Genomic DNA, 9,219 nt, shown 5'->3' on the forward strand with positions numbered 1-9,219 from the left:
CCAATAGTAAGTACCCCCTGAGAAATGGGCATGTCAGACCTCGCTGCTTTCTTTAATTGGAATGTTAGCCAAGCAGACTACTGTGCATTTGTATTTAGTGGCAGAGGCCTAGGCATCCGGATGATGTAGTGGGTATGCGTTGGTTTGTGATCCTCATGGTTGGCAGTTCGAAGCCACCAGCAGCTTGGCAGTACAAAGTCTGCTCACATAAACCCACAGGGTGTGGTCGATGGCAGTGAGTTTGGTTTTTGGGAGCAGAAGCATAGTGGCATAGTGCTTACACGCTGGTCTGGTAACTTCAAGGTCAGCAATTGCAGACCACCAGCTGCTCCTGGAGAGGAAGACAGGGCACTTATACCCCTGTAAAGAGTTATAATCTCGAAACTCAAGGGCAGGTCTACCGTGTCTTCTAGGGCCGTTATGAGTCGGCATCAACTCGATGGCAGTGAGTTTGGCTTTTTTGGAACCGGAAGAGAAGATCCCTGATAAGCTATCGGGTAAGTGTTGTTAAATTGGAGGTTAGCGGTTCAAACCTACCAGCCCTTCTGTCAGAGGAAGATGAGGCTGTGTGCTCCTTGTGAAGATTTGCAGCCGCAGAAACCCTGCCCAGGGTCGTTGTAAGTTGGAATCGAGGTAATGGGAGTGAGCGAGCGAGCGAGCGAGCTAGCGGAAAGAGAAATCATAAGTAAACTTACAATCAAACCTTGGGCTACTAAGTCATATACTTGGTAAGGAGTGAATATAATTTTAATATATATATTCTGCAATGTCTAAAACACCCCTTTTCTCCAGATGCTCTTGAGAGAAGCAAGTATTGCTAGGAAATCAGGTTGACTTTGGATCAGTGGTTTGGGACTGGATCCCATAGGACATGATTTTCCTATGCTTCATTCTTCCCTGTCCTCAAGTCAGAAATCTGTCATCTTGACATCTTCTTTTCCATCATTCCTCATGTTCCACCCAGTTATCAATTCCTACTGACTGTAAAATATCTCCTTACTTTCCATTTTGCCAGAAACTGCCATAACTTTGAACCCTGGTGGCAGAGTGAAAGGCTGAGTTCTGGCGTCATCAATATAATGGCTAATTCAGCAACCTTAAGTTTGCAGGCATTTGGGGTATCTCATTGGGCATAACCTGTTTGTCCAGTCAGCAGGTGGCTGCTGGCTGCAAGAGTAAGCAGGGCTGCTGGTCACAAAGATCCCATGTGCAGTGGAGGAAGGTCTGTGTGGCTGGTGAGGCCCTGCAGTCTGACGCCACCTCTGTCAGGTGACTGTGAATAGATGAACAAATGAGACCTAAGGGATTTCTGGTGCCCCCTTTCTCTTATCCTCACCATATATCCTATTTCAGCCACACTGTTTGGGACAGACTTTAATAATGATGCTACTCAGCATCTCGTGGAACAGGAAGTTCAGAGTAGGGCAGGTTTCAGCACTGGATGGATTAGCAGTCCACAGTATCAGCAGGCACTGGGAACTTTCTAACTCTCCATTTGGCTGTTCCCTCACCTCCCCCTGCCTCCAGTGGCCTTTTTGACTATCATTGGCCACGATAACCCTAAGATCCATTTTCCACTTCCACTGGGAAGAACAAGTGACTTCCAGCTCCTCTCTCTCTGGGTGACTATCTCCTTCAGCCACTAAGGGCAGAACTGTGTTGCTTGTCTAACTCAGCCCACACCTGGAGTCAGGCCTCTGGCCCCAGCTCCACTTCTTTTCCCCGGGTGAGTGAGGGAGGAGGCATGGTGTAGGAAAGTTGATCCGATAGTCTACTACAAGTTCATCCTAGGAATTTAATGCTAATCAAAGAAGATAATGTACAAAGTCCTCATTTTCAGTGTGTGTTTGGAAATAAATATTGTCAAATTTAGGTGAACCAAAATAAGAACCTCATTCAGAACATTCTCTTGGCTTTTGAAAGGTGGAATTTTACATAAATTTTAGAAATGTGGAGAATTTTGAAACCACTTTGCGTTAGAAATAGAAATGAATTAGACGCAAGCGTTTAAACCTGTCACTTAGAAAGGACTCTTGTGCCCCCTGAGAGAAGTCTTGAGACACGTTAGTACAGTGGCTGGCTTTGACATGGCCTTTCTCTCCATGGTCTTGTAACTCCTACCACATGATTAGGTAAAACTGTGCAAGCAAGGTGTATACCACCCACCAATGGGTTTGAACAACTTGCTAATAATGTAAATATGGTACGTGGCACCCTTGTGGGGGTAGGACCATGCAGGGAAGGTGCATGGAACCCTAATAAGGGGATTGATTCATCTGAGTTTACAATGAGCCATCCCAGAGGCAGGAAGTAGGGACCTCGCTATGTCCAGGAGGGAGAGACAGGAGTACAGTGCATCCTTTGGACCAAGGCTCCTAGGAAATACAGAGAGGAAGCTGTAACACCAGATATGGTGTCAGATGGTAAGAAGCAGAGAAATGGTGACGGTAGGACCAGGATGCCTGTATGAGCTAGTGTGACAGGGTTCCCAGCCCATGGAGCAAGGTGGTTACAGCAGATGCAGCAAACCGTGGAATAAGATAGCTGAGTGCCTTCAGGCAGAAGGCTTCTTGGTGGAATAGGGGGCCTGTAAATGCATTGAAGAGCTAAACAGCTTTATAACACTTGCCCTTGCAAGGCAGAGGCCAGCCTGAGGGGCCCAGGGACTGAATGAGAGGCCTGCCAATGAGCATGCCTGAGAAGTTGTTCTGACCAAACAACTGCATCCTGAGTTGTTCTTAATCCTGAATTGTAATCTGGGACTTCTCTGATAAAATCCATCATCTTACTTGTCTGTGGGTTCTGTGTGACCATTGCAATGAATTTTTGAGTGCAGCGGAGAAGAATGTCTGGTGTCAGAGTTGGTAGAAGATTGGTGACAAGAGCTACATCTGACTCCTGCTTCACAAGAATCAGCCTTGGGCTGATGCTCATGTTTATTCCCAATCCCACCTCATGAACTTAGAGGAGATCCAGTGCCCCCTCCATTTTTACACTTGGCAAGAGCCACAAAGACTAATGCCAACAAGAATTTTCACCTTCTTGGGCAATGGCAGAGTTGGAAGCAGCAGGTCAGAGGAAGTTTCTCTTTTATCCTATCAGGATTTATTATGTTCCCATTAGCATACAGTGGTATTTTTAAAATCTTGCCCTGTTTTTAAAATCAAAAACATGGCTGCTGCTGCTGCTGCTGCTTTTACTTCTTCTTTTCTTTTTTAGAGACTTCTTTTATTATTATTTTGTTTTGTTTTTTACCCCAACAGTTTTATTGGCATGTATTTTACATTTCATACAATTCAATAGTTCAATCATCCAATCAATCAAGGAGAATTGAACAATTATTACCACATCACTTTTAGACTATTCCTCCCCACCCCCATGGTTACATGGTTGCACCACCTTTAAAATGAGCTATGCAATCACAATCCAGTCTAGTGCTCCCTCCAGCCTCCATCTTTGATTATTTACTCCGGAGATCCTCTTTTCTTCCCTGTTGCCTACCCCAACCCTGTATTCCCCATATCTCCTTGTATCAGTTCTTATCATTATGCACCCACTCCTCCTGGGTTTCACAGCTGGGTGACCCAACAGAAAACAATGTCAAACAAAATGACATTAAGGAGGTAAGGACAAAATCATAATAGTACAACGACAAAATACAAATAGTGTGTATGAAGGAAAAGACCCTCAGCAGCATTCAAAAAGTAAGAAATTTCTGTCATGGAACCAGTAAGAGATACTTGCACCCAGAACAAATAGAGGTTGTGCCTATAGGTGGTCAGTGGGCCAAGTGACCCGCACAGTCAAGAGTACAATGGTCTCTGAGACTCTTGCCTGTGGCCGGAGCAGATCTGCCGGTGGCTCAGTCTGACCAGACACTCTGCAGATGGGTGTGGGGCTCCCTTCATCCCTCTTTGCCCTCCACAAACTGGGTGCTCATCATTTTAGCACTGATGCTTTCTCCTTACCATATTCGTATTTTGTACTTGTCATCTCTGGATCATGCAAACTGGTGTGCTTCTTCCCTGCGGACTTAGTTGACTCCTTGCTTAGATGGCTGCTTGTTTGAATACAATCCTTTAAGACCCCAGACACTATTCCAATTGGTAGCGGGCACCATCTGCTTTCTTTACCACACTTTGCTGTAGCACCCTTATCTTCAGTGATCATTTCATGAAGGTGAGTATCTAGCAGAGTGAAATCTAAAGCATTGGCTTCTTGTGAAATTATTTATATTTTTAAGCTCATAATCATGAGATCTAAATTCACTGCTAGCAGGAATACATTTTAGAACTAAAGCCACACACACCCTGGCCAGAGTAAAACACTTCTGTCTGCAGCTCAGCAACAACAAAACCGAAAGTATGGAATTAAGTTTCACACCAGAAGGGCGGTGTTTTAAGTTTCATTTTTAAATATGACTAGAGGAGAATAAAGCAGTGTAGCTTTAACGTCTGAAACTTAGGGAAGGAGAAAGGGCTTCCTGTATCACAAGTTTGTTTAACCAGAACTCTCCACCCACTCCATTTTTCCAGCAAGAATACATTTGATTAACCTCAACCAAGCAAGATTATAAGTTAATTTAAGAAGTAGACCAGTTAAAGGTGTTATTTATTATTAACCATTGAATGTGCTAGAAGGGGTCAAACAGTTGAGTCTGTTGTAGTATAGGGGTCTATTACAGTTGAGTCTGTTGTAGTATAAGGTGTCTAAGGTTTCCCTAAGTGCCAGGCAAAGCATATGCTTGGTATTTTAGAGGCTACAAAAATAGCTAAGCTTCAGGCCCTCCTCTCAGCCTCCCTCTAACCTGGAGAGAGGACTGAGGAGGATGCTAGGCCTGCTTCTCCCTGCCTGGCATTTGTTCTCTCTTCTCAAGGTGGCTTCTCTGGGAACCGCCCTATCTCCCCTCCGTCTGTGGAACTGACATGCGTGGACCAGAGCTCCCCTCACAATCAGGGTGGACTTAGGGGGTGAACAACTTATAAGGTCCTGGCTTTCCCTGAGTGGAGGAGTTTCCCAGGGCACAGAACTGAGCACACAGACACCGGGAACGTCCTGGGCAGCCAGGTAGCTTGGTCACCCTAACTCTGAGAAGACCATTCTTGCTCATTGGCTATAGAAATTGGTTCAGTGATGGATGGGCACATTCCCCAAACCAATCCCCCAACCCCCGACCCCCACTGCACACACAGAACATCATTCAGAACCTTTTGCTGAAGCTATTAAGAAAGAGCCAATCTTTTAGCAGCAACTCCTAATAGATAGAATACAAGCCTGGGCTGCTGGTCCTCGCCATTGCCCCTTTGTGGGGGACAAAAAACCTCCCTAGGTGTGCAATCAACCTAGAGGAAAGCGGAGTCATAAAATGCAGCCAGACACCTGGGGACATCGAACTTTTGTATCTGAGTTTACTTGACACTGTCCCTCTGGACTTTTCCGTGACATTAGCCAATCGATCCTTGCTCTGTGTAACCAAGTTGGAGTTGACTGAGAGAACAGCATCAGCATGGGCACCAGGATTAGAGAGGAAGTGTGTTTGTCCTTGAAAATAATGCCATTTCCCTGGGGAAATATATATATATATATTTCCATATCAAATATTTCTCATATATAAGCCAGGACCTTATAAGTTGTTCACCCCCTAAGTCCACCCTGATTGTGAGGGGAGCTCGGTCCACGCATGTCAGTTCCACAGACGGAGGGAAGATAGGGCGGTTCCCAGAGAAGCCACCTTGAGAAGAGAGAACAAATATATATATACCTCTGAAATAATTTCCTTTTCTTGGAGAAATATACAAGGAGTAACCCCCCACAACAAAGACCAGACTTGCACTGGGTGGAGTGGGGCTTTCCTCATAGGCATTTTACCCGCTAGGTGAGCATGGAGCAACTTGCTCTTGAGTCAGTACACTCATGGCATCACCTGGGAAGTTTCTCTCTGGTCCCAGTGATTTTTCTCATAAAAGCAGTTTCACTCGAGCCTCATTTTTTGTGATGGCCAATTTAAGAGAACAGTGTGCAGCTGTGAAATTTTGTTTCCTGCTTGGGAAAAATGCCGCAGAAACTGTTACAAGGACAGCACTATGGGCAAAACTCAAGTGTACATCTGGTTTTCTCATTTAAAAAAAGGTGAAGTGTCAGTTGATGGCAAATCTTGTTCTGGATGACTGTCAACTTCCCATACAGGTGAAAATTTCCATTTGTAGTGCCTATGGAGTTCATTCTACCAGATCTGACTGTTAATCAAGTATTCTATTTAGAGGTTCCGAAAAGATTACATAACAGTGTGTGACCAAAAAAGGCCTGGTCTGTGACAGATTGGGGCTGTTTTTTTTTGGGGGGGTACCTCCTTGTATATATGGAACTTTATTGGGATTAAGGCTAAAGAGGTGTATTAAACCATTTGTCAGCAGAGAAAGAGTTATATTAATATTGGAGGTGGGACAGTACAAAGCAATGCACTGCTGCATGGGGGAAATAGGAATGAGCATAAGTGCCCTCAGAAAGTTGATCATCTAGCTGGAGAGGAAGCGCCTTATATGCAGAGCGATCATGCTTGTCCAGGGAAGTCCTGGCTTATGTCTTTGGTCCCACCTAAATGTTCACAGTGCCCCTTTTCCCTCTCAGAAATGTCCTGATTTGGATATTCCAGTGTATGATCGCCTGACTTCCATGCCATCGCTATCTACACTTATTGGATATTGCCAAGCAAGGACACTGGGCTAGGCCCTACTGAAAAGCAAAAAATGAAAGATGCAAGCAAATGTGTTAGAGGTGTTTACCGTTTAGTTTTAGAGTCTAAAAGCACTTTAAGTGAAAGCAGAAACAAACAAACAAACAAACAAACAAACCAGGCCCTTTGCTCTCAGGTGAGTCCCAACTCATGATGATACCCAGTTGACCAGGCAAGAACTATTTCCAGGGGGATTGTCTTGGCTGTAATCTCTACGGAAGTAGATTGCCAGGCCCTTGTTCTGTGGCATTGTTTGGCAGGTTCGAACCACCCACTTTAAAGTTAGTAGTCAAACTCAGTAAATGGATAAAGTCACATGAAAACAGACTCGGCCACAATGGACCGAAGGCAAGGGCAAGAGAGAAAACATGCTCTAGACAGGCGCTGTCAGAAGATGGACTCCCCACGGTCTGGAACAAGGGGCAGGCGGTATTAGGTGGGGTTGGAAGGGTTGGGGCTGCAAGGGACACTGAGACACAGTGGCAGGGGAGTCATCCAGGGAAGAGGGCCGCCCATGTCACTTATAAGTGCCACTGGACAGAGAACAAGCCACGATCGTTTGCTCAATTCCAGCATTCCATCAAATCCACGGCACAATTGATGTTAGGAGCCCTGTGATCATTATGTCACACTAAGGGAAACAAGTATTGACAGTCACCTGAAAGAAGTACTTACATTTCAGAGATGAGAAAATGTGAAGGAAACATGCATATTTTAGAACCAGTGAAATAAGATGGTTTTAAATTAAAAAAGTCTTCTGTCAGGTAGTTCTTTTCTAGACTGAATAAATAGAATGGTTTGCATTTCTTTTATTCATTCACTCATTTTTCCTGTTCAGTGTTTCCATTCATTTGATCATCTTATAGCTTTTCTTCCAAGTATTTGCCTATCTCTTTTCTACTCTGGAACCATAAAAAATGTCAAAAGAATTTTATAAACATTCATCCTAAGAGAAGGACTGATACATTTTTTTTTTTTGCCCACGATTCTTCTTAGAATCTTGCCAGAAAAAAATCCAGAGTTACTTTAACTTCTTAAAACCCATACTTTCTATTTGGTTGGCGTTCAGATGCAGTAGATGGTACTAGTTCACTAACATTTTTGCATGTCTTAGTTTGCTGTTTACAACACTGGCCCCATCAAAGACTCACCTGTGGTGCTTGTTGATGTCCCAAGTTCCCCCTGGTAGATGCTGGTGGAGTAAATTGTGTGTGAGGCCAGAGCTTCAACAGGGTCGGCATCAGCCAGGGCAGTAACACAGTGTCATGTCCACCCCCTGCCATTGACCTCCCTCCCATACCTGACCAGACAATCCTTAATAATGTTGACTACCAATTTTAATCCTAGGATCTATCAGTTGAACCATAGAATAGTATGGGATATAGTTGTAAATTGCTTAAATCTAACTTTTCTTAGATCATTTGAATTCTAAAAGCACAATTGTTTTACAAATTCTACATTTAACACTATTCCATTATTAGTAACTGAGAGAAAGCCTATACACTTTTTTTCTCCTTTTCCTTTAATTACAACTTCATTAAAAAACAAAACAACAGTTGTTGCTATACATGTCATAACCTGATCACTGATCTCACTTCCTTAAATCCATGGCATCCAGACATGCTTATTTCTCATCTACTCCATCGAAACCTCCTTGGCTCAGGCCACCTTCTCTTCTCCTCTGGGCTCTGTGACACCCACACCCTAAGCTTTCAGCTTCCCTTTCCTTCCTGCTTCTCTCCAGTCTTCACTCAACAGCCAGACACTTCCTGGTGGCTCATGGGCTCAGACCCCATGGATGGCCTCTCATCATGGTTAGCATAAAAGGCCGGCTCCCTACCTCACACCATCTTCTGAGACCTCAGTCCCCTCCAGTTCACAGCCTTGTGTGCATCTTCCTGGAGGAACTGGCCCCTTTTCCCAAAAAAGGAGGAGCAGCAGCAGCACCACCGTGCCTCAGGACGAAGCTTTGTCCCATCTCTGTCAGTCACCCTCCACACAGAGCTTTGTCCTGTCTCACGCCTCCAGTCATTACATCTCGACTTCAGGACCACTTCCCTTGCATATTAGAGTTTATACAATTGTCAACAATGCAGGGGGATTTGAAAACTCAAAGTTTGAGGGATACAATTTCTGCTAATGAAGGTTCTCCCTAGGTGGCACTTTATCTCATTTGTCTGAGGCCCTTAGGAAAAGCCATGAGGGAGAAGTCCCTCAGAAGTTCATTCTTTCCGTTACAGATCTTAAGTATGAGTTCTGTCCAAATTAGGTATGTGGCCACAGGCAAATTAGCTGGTCTCTTCAGGTCTCTATTACTTCCCTTGAAAAGAGGAAGCATTTCTTTCTGTTTCCCGGGCTCAAAAAGCAACGTGACACTCACAGGGGACATGCTCCCTTGAAAGAATGCTTTCAAGGGGTTTTGAACTCTTCAAAGGTTTCCTTGCTTTTGTTTTCTCAATTCATCTATATAATTTGTGTGACGTTTG

General features: G+C 44.3%; 1 protein-coding gene across 1 annotated transcript in view; it reads left to right on the top strand.

Moving 5' to 3' along the window:
* The first annotated feature begins 461 nt into the window (after positions 1-461).
* Positions 462-9,219, top strand: part of CLIC5 (chloride intracellular channel 5) — a 226,291-nt gene continuing 217,533 nt past the window's right edge. The window contains exon 1 of the mRNA XM_045294865.1: positions 462-497. The gene's annotated coding sequence lies outside the window, so the exon portion shown is untranslated. The remainder of the gene's footprint in view (positions 498-9,219) is intronic.

This window comes from Echinops telfairi, unplaced genomic scaffold (genome assembly GCF_000313985.2).
Source record: "Echinops telfairi isolate 266 unplaced genomic scaffold, ASM31398v2 ScPeMD7_3533;HRSCAF=4204_1, whole genome shotgun sequence".
NCBI classification, from domain to species: Eukaryota; Metazoa; Chordata; class Mammalia; order Afrosoricida; family Tenrecidae; genus Echinops; species Echinops telfairi.